A 22760-nucleotide genomic window follows, 5' to 3' on the forward strand; every position below is an offset into this window, starting at 1 on the left:
CTAGACGTCTGGAGGAGAGCGCGCCGGCTCGGAGAGCGCATCTGGCGCGGGGTCTGAGTGGTGCGCGTCTGCTTGGAGTACGCGCCGGTACGGAGAGCGCATCTGGCGCGGAGGTCTGAGTGGTGCGCGTCTGCTTGGAGTACGCGCCGGTAAGGAGAGCGCATCTGGCGCGGAGGTCTGAGTGGTGCGCGTCTGCTTGGAGTACGCGCCGGTACGGAGAGCGCATCTGGCGCGGAGGTCTGAGTGGTGCGCGTCTGCTTGGAGTACGCGCCGGTACGGAGAGCGCATCTGGCGCGGAGGTCTGAGTGGTGCGCGTCTGCTTGGAGTACGCGCCGGTACGGAGAGCGCATCTGGCGCGGAGGTCTGAGTGGTGCGCGTCTGCTTGGAGTACGCGCCGGTACGGAGAGCGCATCTGGCGCGGAGGTCTGGAGTGCGTCTGGATGCGCGTCTGGATGCGCGTCTGGAGTGAAGAGCGCGTCTAGCGCGGAGTCTGGAGTGAAGAGCGCGTCTGGCGCGGAGTCTGGAGTGGAACACTGGAATACCTCCCGTAGGGTATTAGAGAGCGCAGTACTGTGTCCCACTCCAGGCAAACGGCGACAGGTGGCGAAGGCTTGCACCTCGTCTAACGCCGGAGATGGAACAGCATTCAGACAGATAGGGAAACTCCCGTAGGAGCTTACAGATTGAGATATGATACGGAACGACCCGACCAGGACTGAGGGGAAGAGCGAGGTACTTAAAACCCACAGGGGCGCTAATTAGAATACACATCAGGTGCGTGAAGGTAATTGATACTTGAACTAGAAGAGTGTGTTCGGCACGAACCAATCAAACAGATAATGACAGATAGTCCAAGGGTGTGGGCTGCTGAAGAGCAGACGAGGCTAAACGAGCGCGAGGGTGGGGGCTAGTGAGGTGAGGAGACAGGGAATTAAAGGTCAAGGGAAAGGCGAACCTCACAGTACTCCCCCCTCCACGGGAGCCACCGGGCGACCCAAAAATACAGACAGAGTGGCAGGGGACAAAACAAGGCAACAAACAAAAATCGGGCCATGCTAGCGGGGAAGCTACACCAAAGTGGGGCTAGCAAAGGGGCAGGGTAGCTGAGGGGTAACCAGGGTAGCTGAGGGGTAACTAGAGGAGCTGAGGGGTAACTAGAGGAGCTGAGGGGTAACTAGAGGAGCTGAGGGGTAACCATGGTAGCCGAGGGGTAACTAGAGGAGCTGAGGGGTAACCAGAGGAGCTGAGGGGCAACCAGAGGAGCTGAGGGGTAACAGCCAGGGCACTGATAGCTACAGGGCCTATGCTAGCTGTACTGCTACATTAACATAGAGGCTGCGCTAGCTGCCGGAGCTAGGCTAGCAGACAGGGCTGGAACAGGGGCACTGGAGAGGGGAACAGGGAAGGGGCTAGCAGAGGGAAAGGGTAGCTGCCAGGGCACTGATAGCTACAGGGCCTATGCTAGCTGTACTGCTACATTAACATAGAGGCTGCGCTAGCTGCCGGAGCTAGGCTAGCAGACTGGGGCCATGCAGAGGGACCGGGTTAGCTGCCTGGGCATGGCTAGCTACAGGGCCTATGCTAGCAGCAAGGGCTGCATTAACATAGAGGCTGTGCTAGCAGCCGGGGCTAAGCTAGCAGACTGGGGCCATGCTGGTAGTAGAGGCCTAACAAGCTGCAGGGGAGCTAACGAGGCTAACAGGGAAGCAAACAGGGGAGTCAACAGGCTAACAGGGGAGCTAACAGGGAAGCTAACAGGGGAGTTAAACAAAGGCTAACAGGGGAGACTAACAGGGAAGCTAACAGGGGAGTTAACAGGGGAGACTAACAAGGGCTAACTAGAGGAAAAAAAAAAAAAAGGCAAACTCAACATACACTGTCTGTACTGGCTGGGGTCGTCGACGGGTCGGGTCGTACTGTTATGGTTTGTAACCGACCCCAATCGCACAACACAAGACAGGTATGAGAGTAAGCCAAGAACTGGGCATTTATTGAAAACAACAGAAAACGGCACTGTCCCTTTAAGGGAGAACACAACTTACAGGAAAACAAGAACTTGGGAAAGGGCACAGTGCCTTTAAGAGGCGAGCTGGCTAAGGGGAAGGCTAAGGGAAAGGCTAAAGGACTGGGCCAGGGCGAGGGAACAGGGCAGGAACAGGGAGGACTAGGAGGACTGGACAGGGAGGACTAGGAGGACTAGAAGGACTGGACAGGGAGGACTAGGAAGACTAGAGAGGGGAAACAGGGACAGAGGCCCGCGGAGGCGGGCTGGGGACAGGGAGGACTAGGAGGACTAGAAGGACTGGACAGGGAGGAACTAGGAGGAATAGAAGGACTGGACAGGGAGGACTAGGAGGACTAGACAAGGAGGACTAGGAGGACTAGAGAGGGGAAACAGGGACAGAGGCCCGCGGAGGCGGGCTGGGGACAAGGAGGACTAGAAGGACTGGACAGGGAGGACTAGGAGGACTAGAGAGGGGAAACAGGGACAGAGCCCGCGGAGGCGGGCTGGGGACAGGGACAGAGAAAACAGGGTTCGGGCCTTGGAACAGGGCGAGGGTCAGAGCTGCTTACAGGGATGGAGTAGGAGCGCGCAGGCTAGACGTCTGGAGGAGAGCGCGCCGGCTCGGAGAGCGCATCTGGCGCGGGGTCTGAGTGGTGCGCGTCTGCTTGGAGTACGCGCCGGTACGGAGAGCGCATCTGGCGCGGAGGTCTGAGTGGTGCGCGTCTGCTTGGAGTACGCGCCGGTACGGAGAGCGCATCTGGCGCGGAGGTCTGAGTGGTGCGCGTCTGCTTGGAGTACGCGCCGGTACGGAGAGCGCATCTGGCGCGGAGGTCTGAGTGGTGCGCGTCTGCTTGGAGTACGCGCCGGTACGGAGAGCGCATCTGGCGCGGAGGTCTGAGTGGTGCGCGTCTGCTTGGAGTACGCGCCGGTACGGAGAGCGCATCTGGCGCGGAGGTCTGAGTGGTGCGCGTCTGCTTGGAGTACGCGCCGGTACGGAGAGCGCATCTGGCGCGGAGGTCTGGAGTGCGTCTGGATGCGCGTCTGGATGCGCGTCTGGAGTGAAGAGCGCGTCTAGCGCGGAGTCTGGAGTGAAGAGCGCGTCTGGCGCGGAGTCTGGAGTGGAACACTGGAATACCTCCCGTAGAGTATTAGAGAGCGCAGTACTGTGTCCCACTCCAGGCAAACGGCGACAGGTGGCGAAGGCTTGCACCTCGTCTAACGCCGGAGATGGAACAGCATTCAGACAGATAGGGAAACTCCCGTAGGAGCTTACAGATTGAGATATGATACGGAACGACCCGACCAGGACTGAGGGGAAGAGCGAGGTACTTAAAACCCACAGGGGCGCTAATTAGAATACACATCAGGTGCGTGAAGGTAATTGATACTTGAACTAGAAGAGTGTGTTCGGCACGAACCAATCAAACAGATAATGACAGATAGTCCAAGGGTGTGGGCTGCTGAAGAGCAGACGAGGCTAAACGAGCGCGAGGGTGGGGGCTAGTGAGGTGAGGAGACAGGGAATTAAAGGTCAAGGGAAAGGCGAACCTCACACACTGTGTACGGTGTAATAGCTCCGGAGCATAGATGCTCATTTGTACTCATCCAAAATGGCGGCGTCGCCGCGCTACCGTCGTCCGGAAGGCAAGATGGTGTCGAACGCTCTCGGCGGGGTTGGAGCAGAGGGCAGTGTTGGGCTGAGAGCGTGTGCTGGGTGGTAGCGACCTCTGTCGGTCTCTGAAGGCAGCCAGGGGCAGGTCTGGTTGTAGACAGCCGGAGCGGACTGGTTGTAGAGTTGGTGCTGGGTCGACACGCGGATCTAACTTGCCCTCACTCACACTGCAGCTAAACTCTGGGTCCCAAACAGCCCTTCTGCTAGACGGGATATATCATAACGCAGGGTGCTCCTAAACACCGGTCCTCTTCGCGCCACGCTGGTGGGGCGCCTCGCTAGAGGGAATAACTTTAACTTAAGCCCAACTCGGCTATACCGTTCTTATTCTAGGATAACTTGTGGTATATCACTAGGGATATTCAGGGAGAAACATGCAAAGCTCCACTACGAGTACATTCATAGGATAACCCGTAATATACTCAGCTTCAATACGGGACTCTCCAGACACGACCCAACCGGTCCAAGTCCAATGTCGAAGAGGCTGCTTCCTCGCACTTCCGTCCACTTCCTTCTCCGTCTCTCACGTACGCTCTCTGCCTGCCACCGCCCCCTGCTGGCGCCGCCAACTAGTCACAAGGAAGAGGCTGATAGAGTAGTGTCCAGTAATCCTGTTCATAATCCATATTCCAGTGAGTAGAACAAGGAGGGGCGAGCATCATTGTTCGAGAGAATATTAGCGGAGACTAATTAGAATGTATTGGTGCATCAGGGGAGATAGAAAGGCAAGTCAGCACATCTGGATAATAGGTATATTTTCCAGGTTCCTACATTTGTCTTAGTTTCGTCTGTTGTTTTTTAAATAGAGGGAGCACACTCGAGACATTGATGCATTTGATGCATTGATGCTAGCTCTTTATGCATACATATATTTTGTATCAACAGAAAGCTCAAAGAGTTCCAACAAAGGCCAGTGGGGTGAAAACACAAGCCGCTGCTGAAATACAGTTTAAAATTACCCTTTTCTCCTTTCACCTTGTAATGTACTCGAGCAGACACGGACACGACTTAGCTTGTAGACGTGTAGTTTATTTCTGATGGACAGTCGCGACCTACGGCAACTCCGTTGGGACACGACGGATGCAGAAAAGCGAATCACATCAGTGTGTTAGTGAGATAACACACAGTATGTTACATCTCCCTTCTTTTAGCAAAAACAATACACAATAACACATGCATGAATTTCCACACCAACTTTTAAATCAAAACTGCTTGTTTGTTATTTTAAATTATTTCACACTAACTAGATAATCAGACTTTAATTAGAAACCGACTATCCAACTGTAGTACTATAATGACTATAACAATTAACGAAATAACAGTCACTGTGAGAACTTTACTTTAGCTAATGACTTTGCCAATAACCTGAAAATGAGTGTACTTAAAGTGCAAACAGAACAGTCACTTATAGATTCAGTCCATGGCATAATTCACTTAAAGATTGAGTCTGTCTGGAGGTTTAACAACTCGGCCCCGCCTAGTAACATTCAGTCCAGGTGGCTGGGCTCGGGTGGGGCTCGGAGGCGGTTTGGGTGGGGAGTGGGGTATTCTAGGAAGAGCTGGAGGTTGTAACTCCTCGGCGGGTGGGCCTAATGTTTCAGTCCACGGTTCTTCCTGTACCCAGCGGCGAGGTTGGTTAGCGGCTGGAGTGCTCATGCGAAGATGTTGACTGTTGCGGCGGTACTCTCTATCTCCACAGTCCACAACATATGAGCATGGAGCACTGTGGGGTTTCACTATTACTCCAGGGGACCACTTGTCGTTGCCAGGATGCGGCTGCATCCTAACCTCATCCCCAGGCTGAAGAGCAACACGAGAATTACCTGCTCTCTTTTGGTCGTAGAAGAACTTTTGAATGTCTTTGCTTGTGTTGCTCTTCAGCCTGGGGATGAGGTTAGGATGCAGCCGCATCCTGGCAACGACAAGTGGTCCCCTGGAGTAATAGTGAAACCCCACAGTGCTCCACGCTCCTATGTTGTGGACTGTGGAGATAGAGAGTACCGCCGCAACAGTCAACATCTTCGCATGAGCACTCCAGCCGCTAACCAACCTCGCCGCTGGGTACAGGAAGAACCGTGGACTGAAACATTAGGCCCACCCGCCGAGGAGTTACAACCTCCAGCTCTATCTGCAAAAATCCTGATTTAGCATCTAACACCGAGAATACTTTAGCATTAGGTATTCTTGAAACTACCTCCTCTACGGTGCGCATTGGGTGGTGTTCCATTTTTATGACCTGATTTAAATCACTCGGATCTATGCAGATTCTTATCTTGCCGTTACGGACTACGGCTACCATAGAGCTAACCCATTCTGTGGGCTGTTCAACTTTGGTGATGAAACCATCTTTCTCCATCTCTTTGCTTGTGTTGCTCTTCAGCCTGGGGATGAGGTTAGGATGCAGCCGCATCCTGGCAACGACAAGTGGTCCCCTGGAGTAATAGTGAAACCCCACAGTGCTCCACGCTCCTATGTTGTGGACTGTGGAGATAGAGAGTACCGCCGCAACAGTCAACATCTTCGCATGAGCACTCCAGCCGCTAACCAACCTCGCCGCTGGGTACAGGAAGAACCGTGGACTGAAACATTAGGCCCACCCGCCGAGGAGTTACAACCTCCAGCTCTATCTGCAAAAATCCTGATTTAGCATCTAACACAGAGAATACTTTAGCATTAGGTATTCTTGAAACTACCTCCTCTACGGTGCGCATTGGGTGGTGTTCCCTTTTTATGACCTGATTTAAATCACTCGGATCTATGCAGATTCTTATCTTGCCGTTACGGACTACGGCTACCATAGAGCTAACCCATTCTGTGGGCTGTTCAACTTTGGTGATGAAACCATCTTTCTCCATCTCATGTTTCAAGTTTTCAAGTTTCAAGTTTCTTTAATAGTTGTCATACAGAAGTACAGAATACTTTCATACAAAATGCTTCTTACTGTTACGCTCCAGAGACTGTGCTAGACAAGATAGTATCAAATAACATAGTATAGCATGTAATTTAGAAGAAGAAAATGAGGTCACAGTGTTCGGTATAGACATATGTACAATGTTCTGAGTTACCATATAATATACAATAATATGCAGTGTACTAATGTACAGTACTATATAGTGCAAAGCAGAAATGGGATGAGGTACAATTTAGGTACAATTTACAGTAAGGTGTACGAGTTGTAGTGCAATCCTTCATCAATAAATATAAAGTGTGGGGAGTGGGTGCTACAGTGTGTTTGTTTAAGTGGGTGTGTGCTATAAAGTGTGTGGAGTGGGTGCTACAGTGTGTTTGTTTAAAGTGAGTGTGTGCGTGTGGATGTGTGTGCTATGTGCGTTTGGTGGTTGTTGTTGTGTAGTGTTCATTGTTCGTTTAGCAGCCTGATGGCCTGGGGATAGAAGCTTCTTCTGAGTCTTTCTGTGCTCGCCTTGAGACTCCGGTATCGCTTGCCTGACCGCAGCAGTTCAAAGAGGCAGTTGTTCGGGTGACTGGAGTCTTTAATGATTCTCTTAGCCTTGCCCTTGCAACGCTTGTTGTAAATGTTCTGGAGGGTGGGGAGCCCCCCTCCAATTGTGCGTTCGGCTGAACGTGTCACTCTTTGTAGTCTGCTTCGGTCTTGTGCAGTGCTATTCCCAAACCAGGAGGTGATGTTGCCGGTCAAGATGCTCTCTATTGTACATGAGTAGAAGTTCTTAAGGATCTTCTGACTGACTTGGAACTTCCTTAGGCGCCTGAGGAAGTAGAGGCGTTGTCGTGCCTTCTTCACAACACTGTCAATGTGTGTGGTCCATGTCAAGTCCTCGGATATGTAGGCTCCGAGGTACTTAAAGCTGTTGACTCTCTCAACCGGTGCCCCGTCGATGCTGAGGGGGCTGTAGTCCTTGACCCCCGACCTCCTGAAGTCCACAATCATCTCCTTTGTTTTGCTGACGTTCAGGGAGAGGCTGTTTTCCTGGCACCATCCCGCCAGGACCTTGACCTCTTCCAGGTAGGCCCTCTCGTCGTTGGCAGAGATCAGGCCCACCACCACTGTGTCGTCAGCAAATTTGATGATTGTATTGCTACTCCGCTGAGCCACACAGTCGTGTGTGTACAGGGAGTAGAGGAGGGGACTCAGAACACAGCCCTGGGGGGCCCCTATGTTGAGGGTGATGGATGAGGAGGTGCAGTTGCCTGCTCTCACCACCTGGGGTCTGCCAGTCAGGAAGTCCAAGACCCACTGGCAGAGGTCATAGTTCAAGCCCAGGTCCCTGAGCTTGGCTATGAGTATGGAGGGGACTATGGTATTGAATGCCGAGCTGTAGTCGATGAATAGCATTCTCACATAGTTCCCCTGCCTCTTGTCCAGGTGTGATGCTGCTGTGTGCAGCACATGGGCTATGGCGTCCTCCGTGGACCTGTTGGGGCGGTATGCAAATTGCAGGGGGTCCATGTTGATGGGGAGGGAGGAGCAGATGTAGCCCTTTACTAGCTTCTCAAAGCACTTCATGGCTATGGAGGTGAGAGCTACAGGGCGGTAGTCGTTGAGGCAAGCAGGCTTGGATTTTTTGGGTACAGGGATAATAGTGGACTTCTTCAGGCAGGTGGGGATGACAGCCTGTTCTAAGGACAGGTTAAATATGTCAGTGAATACTGGGGCCAGTTGGTCGGCACAGACTTTTAGGACGCGGCCGGGGATGCCGTCCGGACCTGCTGCCTTCCTGATATTCACTTTTTTAAAGGTCCGCCTCACCTCATGCTCTGTTACCCTGAACACTGCGCCTCCATCAGCAGCCGACCCCCCCCCCCCCCATTGCCGTGGCTTGTGAGCTGGTGTTGTTATTACCAGCATCAAACCTCGCATAGAAGGTATTGAGGTCATTTGCTAAGGAGATGTCACTGTTCAGTTTGAGGGAGGCGCCTTTGTAGTCTGTCATCGTTTTGAGCCCCTGCCACATAGCTCTAGAGTCAGCTTGTTCAAACTGGAGTTCAATTTTATCCCTGTAGCGCTGTTTGGCCTCTGACACTGTCCTCCTTACGTTGTATCGCGCCACCTTGTGGTCATTCATGTTGCCTGCCACTAGGCCGTCGTTGTATGCTTTGGTGCGCTCTCTCAGAGCTTCACGGACGGATTTGTCTACCCAGGGTTTTTGATTTGGGTAAACTCTCATTTTGGTAGTGGGGATTGTTTCTTCCACCAAAGTACAAACATAGTCCAGCACTGTCTCCGTGTAGACATTAATGTTATCTGTGTCGCGGAACACATTCCAGTCTGTGCAGTCAAACGCAGACTGGAGCATCTCCTCTGACGTCAAATCCCATTTCTGCACCTCTCGCGAGACTACAGGAGTACTTTTGATTCTCTGTTTGTACATTGGTGAAAGAAAGATGGACGCGTGATCTGATTTACCAAAGCCACTATCAGAATGAGCCTTGTAGCCACCTTTAAATTGCGTGTAACAGTGATCTAGGATGTTACCGCCTCTGGTGTTGCAAGTCACATGCTGATAGAAGTCAGGTAATGTAGCTTCTACAATTTTTTCTCTGAGCGCAGCTGGCTGTCGACGGACAGCGTGGACCACACCCTTTGCACCTTCATCCAGTTTGATGGTGTATTTTCCTGGCAGGGTGCCTGTGGTACGTTGTAGCTCTGGAAATTCATCCAGACCAGCTGGTACGCTTTGTGTTGTGGTGGCTACACTGCTACGAAGTGAGTCAAGACGAGCAATAAGGCCTAAAGCCTCTGCTGAAGCTCCACTGAGCACGTTCTCCTGCGCTATGTCTACTATTTCAAATTCAGCGCTCACTTCACACTTTTTGTATGCCATCTGTAGATCAACTGCAGCTACAGGCTTAATCTTATGATTGGTATACGAGCGGAGTATTCTACTAGAGCGTTTTAGCTCACCTGAGTGCATTAGTGACTGATAGCTGTCTACGGTTAGTGTATTACACTTAGCGCCTGTGTCGATCCTAAACGGCACTTGCTGAGACAGTATTTTTAGGTCTACTGTCCATTTATCCTTCTCTGGGTTATCTGTCTGTGCCAGATTTATGTTCAGAATTTCGTCATCCTGATCTGACTCAACATTCACAGAGCTAACTGCACGCCTGCGACACACTGCCATCCAGTGGTTGGGTTTGTGACAGTAGGAACACTCTGAGCCTTTAGCTGGGCACCTCCCCATGTTCCACTTGTGCTGGGGGTCCCTCCCACAGCTTGCGCAGTTTCCTTGTTGCTTTTCCGGAGCCTTCCTCTGATACACAGGTTTTGTCTGTCCCTCATTGTACATTCTCTTATTTTGCACTGTGTATTTTGGCTTAACAGATACTGCTGATGCTTGTGAATCCTCTTCTCTGACGATTTGTATCTGTTTCTGTGACAATTCAAACCGTTGGGGAATTTCGATAGCTTTAGGTAGCGTTAGCGCCTCCCCTTTATCTAACAGCTGTTCTTGGACCCGTTTTTCTCGAACTCCCGCGATGATTCCATCGACCAGCATGTCGTCGGGGTTGGGGTACTCACAGTCCATGAGAATGAGTCTCAAATCTTTAATAAATTTGTCGAAACCTTCACTTGGTCCTTGCTTCCTTTGCCTGAAACGGTGCCTGGCTATCCGCTTGTTTTTCCTTGGCCTGATGTAGTTGGCAAACTTATCCAGCACTTTAGACGGATCTGCTTTCTCGCCGTCAGCCCAGTCCAACGTCTTGTATATTTCTCTGCCTTGCTCGCCGACCCACGTACCTAGCCAGCCGGCTAGCTGGTTAGCTTCTAGCTCCGCGAGCAGACCCTCAAAGACGAACTCGACGTGACTTCTGAATCTCCCAAACTCCTGATACAAATCAGAAGCCTCCCAGTCGATCTTGGGGTGTTCAAAGTGCGGGTATGCCATCTTCTCTTATTTTATTTTCGCTTCTGACACCATGTAATGTACTCGAGCAGACACGGACACGACTTAGCTTGTAGACGTGTAGTTTATTTCTGATGGACAGTCGCGACCTACGGCAACTCCGTTGGGACACGACGGATGCAGAAAAGCGAATCACATCAGTGTGTTAGTGAGATAACACACAGTATGTTACACACCTCTCTGAGCTTTTCTCCTTTCACCGCTCCGGTCTTTTCTCCTTTCACCTCTCCGGTCTTTTCTCCTTTCACCTCTCTGGTATTTTCTCCTTTCACCTCTCCGGTCTTTTCTCCTTTCACCTCTCCGGTCTTTGTCGAGACTGTTTGAGCTTAATTTCTTTAGGCCTGCTCTCATGCAGCTTACCTGGAGAAGGTAGGGGGAGGGGTTAGGTGTATTGCAATGGCCTGTGGGTAAAGTAGTTATGCATGCATCATTATGAAAAACAGTCTTTGATGGTCTGTGGCTCAAAACTAGCTATTGGGGTATGATCATGGTTAATAAAACACAGATTGAAAAGTATCCGCCCGATAAGTGATGGCTTATTTTGAAGGTATGAACCAGTACTTTCATATATTTTTTAAATCCACAAGGCCTCAACAAGACCCCAAAGTCTGTGCCTGGTCACATAATTATGTGATATTATATGGAATAATGCAAACATTTCTGCTGATTGTCTGAGCTCTGAGTAGTGTCGCCCTCTTGGTGTAACTGTATACTCTATCTCAATGGTCAATGATGGAAATTAATTCAAATAAAATGCTTCTTGTTGACACATTCAAAAAAATATTTGGGAAATTCAGGTCCTTGGCGTGCTGTCAGCCTATGTGTGATCATTACATGATCTCCTCCACTGTACCTGTACCAGTATCTCTCTCTCTCTCTCTCTCTCTCTCTCTCTCTCTCTCTCTCTCTCTCTCTCTCTCTCTCTCTCTCTCTCTCTCTCTCTCTCTCTCTCTCTCTCTCTCTCTCTCCACCACAGCAGGGGATGAGTTGGGTATGTCTTCTGCCCTGGAGGTAGACAGTTGGAACAGGCCAGTTCAGACAGAGGCAGGGTTTACAGGGGCTGAGGGCCTCTTTGTTAGGAAATGATTTTCTCTGTGCTGAGGAGAACACTCCAAATCATCTCCAGCAATCTCAGTAATGGCCCCGAGATGCCGCCGCCTTTGTCTTGTAATGGTGACAGATGACTGGCCAGGCAGACGGGGGACAGGGGGAGGGGGGGCTGCTGGCTGAGCAATATAAAACTCCCTCCGCAACACACAAAAACACTTGCATAAAGCGCAGCTCCGTGCATGATTGCAAGGTAATTGTCCTCTCATTGGGACCCGATTGTCCGCAGTTAACATTAACGATCGCAAGTTTTAACCATCCTGCCATTCACGGGAGAGAGAATTTCACTCACAGTAACTGGGTCAAACTTGAGTCCTCCTGGGTAAAGGTCTTCACTATGTGGTTTCATAATGTTATTGCTGCATTCAAAGTATTTGCACTTTGCCTCTTACAATGCAACAAGGGCATGGTCTATTGCAGGCATGTGCAGGGGGGGGGGGGGCTTTGGGTGCCCAAGCACTTGCCCTTGTGCCACTTTTTTTGGAATTATTATTATTATTATTATTATTATATATTTATTTTGTAAAGGGCAATGCCCATGGTCCTCATCAAGAATAATTGTAACTAATATTATAAATAAAAAAAATATTTTAATGCCTGTCTGTCTGAGGTGCATGGTTTTCTGTTATGTTGCGCGATGCGTCGCCCTCCCTCTTGGAATGACGGGCCCACTAGCCAATAGAAATCTAGCACAAACCGAGCATCTCGCCTCACGTTTGCCCATCTGTCAGCTGATTTTAAGCAGCAACTGAAGTCAGCACCAGCAGCTAACGGTAAGAAAGTTATTGTTTTCCATAACTAATATTTTAGAAACCAAGATTAAGAATGTTAACTATCATATTTTGCAACAAAGAAATACTTTGTTCGCTAGCTGTCCACAACTACATGAAAATAAGACTAATGCTTGTATTCTTCTTGCTAACGTTAATCTCGACAATGCGATGTGCTTAGGTTAGCTAATTAGGCTGGAAATGTGTTTGCAAACATGTTTTTAGGATTATTATTTTATTTTTAAAACATTTCAAAGTTGTCACAGGGACACAGAAACTTGGTGAGTGACTTCTCAAGTGGGTTACATGGGGGTAATGTTGTATTATCTTCAATCTGTCAATATATTTTGGCATTTGAGAGAAATAACTATTTCAAGAAACTAAATAAAAATAAGTATCATAATTATGCAAATAGCTTGTTAGTGTAATTAAGCTAATATGTTTTATTCAAAGCTAGATTGTCTTCTTTTGTAGTTCACTTTGCAGTTTATAGTTTTAAGTGTGCATGTCTTATTGTTTTAGTGTATCATGTAGGGCTGACCCCTATTAGTCAAATAGTCGACTAATCGATCGAAAGGAGCCGTAGTCGACTGCCAACCTCTTAGTCGAATGCAAAAAAAATAATAATAATAATAATAATTGTTTATTTTATTTAAAAAAAAAAAAAATGTATCATTCGTTCCAAAAGAAAAGAGGCCTAGAAGCGTGGCTAACTGCCTAAGAAAACAGGCACAGAGCCACTGAAAGAGGATTTCACCCATCTAGGCAGCCAAGGGCAGTGGGTCCCTGACCAGCTGGATACAAAAAGCAGTGCAACAGGTAAGAATTAACACATGTATAGACTGCAAATGTATTCAATTATAGAACAAAAGTACAATATTGCATTTAAAAAAAACATTGCATTGTGATTTATAATTTCTATCATTACTTTGGCAAGGTTTATTATTGATTAGGGGCTAGAGTTGATTATCAGTAATATGGTTAATCAATGAATAGATGAATGCTATAATAACAAGATGTGCCTTGTTTCTAGATGGAGAGCCAGTGGAAAGTGATGAGTCAGGTGATAAGATGCAGACTCGGGGAGAGACAGAGGGAGATGGAGAGGGAGATGTCCAGCCACTGCCAACAGAAGGTGTGCAGGAAGGAGGAAATGAGGAGACAAGGCTTGCAGGCAAAAAAGAGACATTGAGCCACAGTCCACAGAAATTGTGCAGGGACCAGCAGCTCAGGAGATGAAGACTGAAGCCAGAGAGGTGCCATTCTCTAACCTAGTTAGCTTACAATACCCAACTGATCCTGATCAAAATTCAATTTAAAGTATGACAAGGCCTTGAATGAATAACCATTTAAGTGACCAAATAAATGACTGTTTCCTGTTTCCTGTTTACTGTTAATAATCAACTTCAGCTAAAATATATTATTGTGTTGTATTTGCTTCATTATATATTATATTACAACATAGATACATACAGCCATAGATATTCATAACTGTACAGCCTGGGACTGCTCTGTACACAGAAGTGCTTTCTTATATGTATGCTGTTTCTTGTCAGTTTCTGCTGGGGCTGTAAGCAATGTCCAGGTACATCAACTACTCATATGTCCTCTAGCAGGCTGAGAGTAGTCTGCAATTGAGGAATCTTCAAATAATAATAATTATTAGGGATGTTCGATATTGGCTTTTTTACCGATACCGATATACCGATATCAACCGATACCGATATATAACCCCCACCCCCCCCAAAAAACGGAATAATTTCAGGTAATTAACATTACATATCTCTTGTCGTGGAATTAACACAACATTATGCATACTTTTGACAATAAATAAAATCTGAATTTGTTCTTACTTGCTTGCCTGGATAAATAAAGGTTAAATGAATGTTTAAAAAAAATAAAGAAATCTTTCCGATATCACATTTTAATGCCAATATCGTCCGATAATATCGGTAGGCCGATAATATCGGACATCCCTAATAATTATAATACATTTGGATACATCCCAAACTATTCTAAGGCGTAATCATAGTATGATGCAGTTTGTTGTAATATTCTGTGTTACATTCTCTGAATATTGGTTGCCAATGCTATAGTTTGGCTGGTTAAGTTACGCTATAGTTGGTGTTCTAACATTTTGATACATACATCAATTTGAGCACCTGCCCCTTTAAAGGTCTCTGCATGGCCCTGGTCTATTGTGCAACATGTATCTACACTACTTAGGTAAGATGTCTCTTTGTGAGTCCCCCGCACGATCGCATAGAAAGAAAAACCTTCGATCTCAGAGGCTGAGAACACGAGTTGAATGGTTTGATGTGTCTAAAGCTTCAACTTTTAGCCCGACAAGACTGAAACACATGTCGGAGGCAAAATCAATGGGACTAAATGGAGAAAACCTGTCCTGTTGTTCTGGGTCCGCTATAGAAGAGGGCAGAGGCATGAGATGTTCAGAGCAGCTCCCGGAGGTTTCAAGTGTTACTCTCCTGTCAGTCGTTATGTTGTTAGTTTGGCTATCATCTATAGGCCAGACTGGCTATAAACTGTGATGTCCGAATGTCTGGTTTCAGGAGTATTATCTTGCTTCTACTTATTTAAAGGAGAAGACCAACCTCCTTAGAGGGCAGTCGTGTGGGTTCCAAGTCATTCCCACCTTGATGAAAAAATTATAATAATAATAAAATATCTTAAAAGTAAACACCACGTAAATAGAAAAAGTCACCATATTGACTAAAATGCCATGAAGTATAAGTATGTGACACTTGTTTTCTGAAAAGTTTTAAGCACACTTTGATTTTTGTATAAAGGCAAGAATGACTTGGAACCCACATGTCAAAAAGGCTGGTATGGTCCTTTAAGTTTTCCACTAGTGTATGTGATGTTGATATGGTCCATCTCACGATTAGTAACTGTGATAGTGTGAAGGAGAGAGGATCCACCTGAACTCAGTTTACTCTCCTTTTGATTTGTGAAATAGAGTTTCACCACTTTTCTAAGCTGGTATGCATCTTTATAATTGAACTTTAAAAGGGCGGCTAGGTGGTGTAGTGGGCAAGGCGCTCACCACCAATGCAGGAGACGCTGGGTTCGAGCCCAGCTCTCTGCATTGCTATCAGCTTGGCTGGTCATTCATACGAATACAATTGGCAGTATTAGGGGGCAGGAAGCTGGTCGTGGGGATCGGACGTTGTGGACAGCGACTCCTACAGGTCGGTTGGTGCGCCTGCGCAGTAGAATCAGGAAGCAACGAGGGCGGCGTGTCCCTCCCACGCAGACCCTCGCCGCTGAGAGATCGCGCTGTGCAGGTGAAAAGATGCTACGGCTGCTTCCTCGAGTACCGGCGGGGACACGTGATGCAAGGCTTCGTCCACATTGCAGCCGGCTTGTGGGAGGCATGGCCTAACAGCGTTCGAGACAGGGGAGGGTAGAATTGGACAATACGAAATTGGGGAAGGGAGAAAAATAGAAAAATGGGGAGAAAAAGTAGATAAAAAAATTATTGAACTTTAAGGTAAACATTGTAAGCAGAACCAAACTAGAGCTGACCTGAACTATTCCACTATTCTGATATTCCTTCATTAGGGTGCCAGTGTCGATGCCATATTTGAATGCTTTATTTACCCCCCCCCCCCTCAAGCAACAGACAGTATTTGCAGTATTAAAGGTAGAATCTGTAATGGTGTCAAACAGCGACCTCTAGGCAAACAAGCTCCGATTGGTATTGCACTTTGTCTAGGGGACGGGTTGCTATTTCTGGCCACACAAGTTACGAAACAACCAACACATTAAACCAAAAAGAATAAAGTCCAACACCAAGTGGGGTGTTTGACATCACATCCTGTTTTGTTGTGATTGTTGGTAGAATTCAGAAGGGACCGCCTGTTATAATCACGGCAAGAGCCTTCTTCACCCCTCCTCCTCCTTCCTCACCATCACGGCGGAAGCTTCCCTCACCCCTCATCCTCTCACACCCTTATATGGGCAGCATCCGTTCCCCGGATCCCCACGCTGCCAGCACATCAATCAACACGGCTGTGACGGATTCCCTCATCAGCGAGAGGATACTTCAGATTCAGATTCAGATTCAGATTCAGATTACTTTATTCACCATATTGTACAGGTACAAATGGAACGTGATTTGATATTTCAGTGCATGATTTTTTTTTCACAAATAGGAACAACATAATAATAATAATGATAAATAAATAAACAACATTAAGACAGTAAAGTGCAGTGGTAGGGGACATGCCCGCAGATCCTGCTCTACTCTCGTCGGAGTGTTAAACTAGCTTCCTAGGTACGACAACGAACCCAAGCCTTGCAACCCAGTCCTTATTGTTATACCTTGTCCTAACCCTTGTTCTTTATATGCCCAGGACCTCCGCTCCAGTACACTTCCTACCTGGACGTCCCGTGCTGCACAAGGAGTGCTCCTGCTCTTGCCCACTACACATTCCTGTGTCTACTGCCCCGTGCTGCACAAGGAGTGCACCTGCTCTCATCCATGGCACACTCCTGTACCTGTCGCCCCGTGCTACACAAGGAGTGCCCCTGCTCTCGCCAACTACCCATTCTCGTACCTGTCGCACATTTCTGTATTCGGTGCCTGTAACCTGTCTACTTGAGGGAATAATATTCTCCTCCTGTGTTCTGCTATTGGGCTCCGCCAAACCCCATCCTAACACCGCCCCTCATTTAAAAAAAATTCATTTTAAAAGTGTTTTTACCAGAGTTTTTAAGAACTAGTTTTTTTTCAAGTTTATTTGTTCATGAATAGCAAAAGAGTATTCAAAGCCTATATAATAAACCAAACAAGTTAAATGAAAACAGGGTATTTATGAAGCATAACAACTTTGAATAGATCACTTCTTTTTTATATCATATCAGATGTTGTTGTCATTACTGTAATCAGCAACTGGAGTTCCAACAGTAGATTACCCTTTATTTTATTTACACGTGTGGATAATGCACACTACAGAACCCTCCCCACATTAGACTATCATGAAAACCCGTCATTTCAGATGTACGCTATCCTGTGTCCAATTAATTTCATCAATAAGCATGAGCAGAATCCGATTATGTGTCTACTATGTTCTATGTCAACAATAACAATCAATAAGGTGAGAAAACGGTAACTAACCACCATCACGACCCCCTTATTAGACGTGCCTCGAAGCAGGCCTCAGGGCAGTTATCAATACTGTCCTCAGGAAAAGAGTGAGGAGGTCCAGCTGTGATGTTGTTCTGTACCCTTTGTGCAGATGTAGGGTGTGGGAGGTGAACCATGTTGTCCTCAGTTTAGTCCACATCTTCCCGGACAGAGCAGCTAAGTAATAAGTAGGCTACTTTCTCAAGAGGGTGCTTACTGAAGTACAATCTATGTGTGTGGGGGGGGGGGGGGGGTATGTATGCGTGTGTATGTGCGTGCCTGTGTGAGTCATTGTGAGTGTGCATGGCCATGTGTGATGAGGGCATTGAAAGTGGTCAGGGCCAAATTGCTTTATCGTTTGTGGATGAATTGAATAATGCGATATCTGGCTCTTTGGAATGTTACCACAGGGTTCAGGAAAACTAGTTAGCAGAGCTCTCTCCCAGAAACCCCCTCAGATCATGTTACACTCACAATGCACTCAGACATGGCCGTTATTGAAAACACTAGGGATGCACTGATATGAACATTTTGGCCAATACCAATAAGTTATAATACATTTTCTGTTATATGACCAATAATAACCAATATTTACCTTTATCATTATAATGTGGTCTGCACAGAAACAAGGACACACTGTGTCATAGAGGTGAAGCACATTTCCTGTGAGCTGTCACTAGCGGAAGAGCGGCTAACAAGCTAATTCTGGTTTGGTTTATAGCAAACGCTCCAAAAGCAGGAAAATACCCTGAAAAATCATGCATGTAATGAAGCTGATGGGGCATTTTTTCTTGACATTTCCCATATTTCCAAATGTGAGATTTCTCATCATCATAACATTATTATGTACACATCTGGTAAGCTCAAAATAGACAAATAATGTGCAAGCCAAGGTGGAGATCTTATCCACATACAGTAATACGATATACCAAAAAAATCTGGCTTTGTATGAGGGATATGTGTTGCCACATAATATTGAGAAACCATCGTATCCTCTTCATACACAACGCTTAATTATTCCTGCATATACTAGCAACCCAGATAGCAACATCGCCGGTCATAGAGGTGCTTTGCATCTAAAACAAGATACTGGCCCTGATGTAAACACTGTACAATGGAAAAAAGATTGGAAGATTGCAAGCCCCGGTCAAGGCAGCATGTGCAAGTGTGAATGCATGTGCGTGTGTGTGTGTGTATGTGTGTATGTGTGTGTGCGTGTGTGCAGGGTGGGGCTGATTGATAAATGACATCACAGCAGAATAGACTGCTGTGCAGAATAGACTGCTGTGCAGAATAGACTGCTATGGAGAGACGGCCTCAGCCTTGTAAAGATGTGACAAATGATGGAACAGAAAGTATTGATTCCAATCTCCCTCTCTGGTGCAGGGTTTCACAGTGAAGGCTGCAGCATGCATGGGGTACACACACACACACACACACACACACACACACACACACACACACACACACACACACACACACACACACACACACACACACACACACACATATGCACACACAGACATGCACACTCACACAAACACACATGCACACACACACATACATACTGTGACGAGCCTTGTGGTGTTCAGGCTCGACGCGGACCAAAACAAACAATTCCAATGTACAGGTCCAATGGGCAAGAGAGTAGTCAAATTACAGTCCAGGGTCCAGTAACACGAACACCTTCTCGCTCTAACCTCTTCTTCAAACTACCTCTCACCTCACAAACTCAGTATCTCACACTCTCTCCACGAACTCTGCTCCTTCCTCACCTCCACTCAACTATTCTCTGTCTCTCCTAGGGCTTTATGCTATGTGTGTCTTGTGTGTGTGTGTGTGTGTGTGTGTGTGGGATGTGGGTGATCACGTGGTGCACAGGTGTATTCCATCAGTCCTAATCAACTCCTCAATTAACCCTCCTCTGCCTGTGACAATACTAGCTCCCTTCCTCCATGTAACCAAGTGACAAGGGATGATATCTGCCACAATACATACATACATACATACATACATACATACATACATACATACATACATACATACATACATACATACATACATACATACATACATACATACATACATACATACATACATACATACATACATACATACATACATACATACATACATACATACATACATACATACACACATACATACATACATACACACACTCACACACAGATGCTATGTACTACAGTATGTTACATAGAGAAAATGCATTGTGACCGCCATGGTGTGTTTGTCATGTTTGTAACATGCACTAACTGTGTAACTTGTGGTGTGTGTGCATGCATTTGTGTGTGTATGCACGTGTGGGGGTGTGTGTGTATTCTTGTGTGGGGGTGTGTGTATATTCTTGTGTGGGGGTGTGTGTGTATTATTGTGTGGGGGTGTGTGTGCATTCTTGTGTGGGGTTGTGTATATTCTTGTGTGGGGGTGTGTGTGTATTCTTGTGTGGGTGTGTGTGTATTCTTGTGTGGGGGTGTGTATTCTTGTGTGAGGGTGTGTGTGTATTCTTGTGTGGGGGTGTGTGTGTATTCTTGTGTGGGGGTGTGTGTGAATTCTTGTGTGGGGGTGTTTTCTTTGTTACTAGTAGTGCTTGGATGTCAGCGGGAGCTGCTGGTCACACACATTAAAGTCTCATCTCACTATGTTTTAAAACAGCTGTGTTTCTCCACGCTGTCAGGACCATTCAGCCACTCAGCTGATGTTTGGGGGAGTGTGTGTGTGTGTGTGTGTGTGTGTGTGTGTGTGTGTGTGTGTGTGTGTGTGTGTGTGTGTGTGTGTGTGTGTGTGTGTGTGTGTGTGTGTGTGTGTGTGTGTGTGGGGGGGGGGGGGGGCACATTAGCATGATCACTAAAGAGGGCAGAGGTCAAGGATGGCTAACCAGAAGATGAGAGAAAAGGTGGCACGGTACAGATCTGATGAGAGAGGGAGAGAGAAAGAGACAGAGACAGAGACAGAGACAGAGAGAGAGAGAGAGGTCAGCTGGCCCACCATATTTCTAGCTTGCATAGATGATGATGGAGACTTTATTTGAGACTTGTAGAGAGCTATAATTAGTGCTCTGCACACACACACACACACACACACACACACACACACACACACACACACACACACACACACACACACACACACACACACACACACACACACACACACACACACACACACACACACACACACACACACACACACACACACACACACATGAGGGCGAAGGGGAGGAAGGAGGAGGGGATGAGGGTGAAGGGGAAGAAGGCGGATGTAGGCGGAGGAGATGAGGGCGAAGGGAAGGAAGGAGGAGGGGATGAGGGCGAAGGGGAGGAAGGAGGAGGGGATGAGGGCGAAGGGGAGGAAGGAGGAGGGGATGAGGGCGAAAGGGAGGAAGGCGGATGTAGGCAGAGGAGATGAGAGCGAAGGGCAGGAAGGAGGAGGGGATGAGGGCGAAAGGGAGGAAGGCGGATGTAGGCAGAGGAGATGAGGGCGAAGGGAAGGAAGGAGGAGGGGATGAGGGCGAAGGGGAAGAAGGAGGAGGGGATGAGGGCGAAGGGGAGGAAGGAGGAGGGGATGAGGGTGAAGGGGAGGAAGGTGGAGTGGATGAGGGCAGAGGGCTTCCCCCTGGTTAGCAGAAATTATCTCATGCATCCCTCCTTGACTTAAGGGGAAATGAGAAAGACAACCGCCTACCTGGCCACCATCCTCCTTGTTACGTTACATTTAAACTGATCTCCCTATGGCGTACAGCAGCAGCCCCCCCCCGCCAGGGTACTAGGGCTCCGTCTGAATTGAGGTGAAGGGAGGAGATCAAAGGCAAACCTTTCTGTGGTGGTGTAGTGTTGCTGTGGGTTAAATGAAGGTGCACATTAATTATTCAATCAACAGTGTCTTGTGGTCGTTCTCAAAGAACCTCCTCTTCTCCCAACCCGCCACAAAACAGCCTCCCGAGTCCCCTCCACACCAGACTACAGCCTCCCGAGTCCCCTCCACACCACACTACAGCCTCCCGAGTCCCCTCCACACCACACTACACACTACAGCCTCCCGAGTCCCCTCCACACCACACTTCAGCCTCCCTCCACACCAGACCACAGCCTCCTAGTAATAGATGGATATAAGAGGGATGGATGGATGAAGCAGATCGACACAAATAAATAGACAGGCAGAAGTCTAAATGGAGAGATAGATGGTGTTTCCCTCTACAAGCCATAGACAGATATGTGTTTGTGCTAACTCCATCTCTCGATGCCTCAAGCTGTCTGAAAACGGTGTTTGTGGGAGACACACTCTCACACACACACATACACACACACATGCACACACACACAATCATTATTGTCTATCAGTCAGTGCAGGAGGGGGGCGTTCAGCAGGGGGTCAGTGTTCGGGTCAAAGGCATTCAGAGGACCAGCGACCCCCTCTTTCCTCCATCCTCTTTCAACATCCCCCTCTCCTCCCACCCTCCCCTGCACCTTACCTCCCATCACCCGATCAGCCCCCATCAAGGCCCTCATCCTCACCTCTCCTCTCACATTTTCTATCAGGCGCGCGCGCGCGCGCGTGTGTGTGTGTGTGTGTGTGTGTGTGTGTGTGTGTGTGTGTGTGTGTGTGTGTGTGTGTGTGTGTGTGTGTGTGTGTGTGTGTGTGTGTGTGTGTGTGTGTGTGTGTGTGTGTGTGTGTGTGTGTGTGTGTGTCAATGTCTGGCTGGCAGCACACGGGCGAGATGCTCAAATGCATTTGGGCCCTGCAGCTTCTTCCTCTTCGGCTGCTGCTGCTGCTCTTACTCCTTTGACTTTTGACCCAGGGGAGAATTGACTCTGCACCAGGCCTGTGAGGTCACCAACCCCATGGCCCTCTGCGGTCATCCAGTCAAGGCCTGGCCAATCAGGATGCTCTTTGATTCACAATCCACCCCCAACCCCCCTCCCTTCTCTGTGCTTCTCGGGGGGGGGGGGGGGGGGGGGGGGGGGCAGAGAGCTCTGACTGTAAAAACTAGGGCTGTCAGTTTATCGCGTTAATTAGATTAATTAATTACACAGCAAATGATTGTGTTATGAAAATGTACTCAAAATTTATTAAAAATGTTTTTTCTTTATTAAATATTTTTTAATCTCATTCATTCCATAATAATGTAGAATACACATTTACAGACTTTTATGGT

The sequence above is a fragment of the Notolepis coatsorum genome (genome assembly GCF_963971535.1).
Source record: "Notolepis coatsorum genome assembly, chromosome: 20".
Taxonomy (NCBI): Eukaryota; Metazoa; Chordata; class Actinopteri; order Aulopiformes; family Paralepididae; genus Notolepis; species Notolepis coatsorum.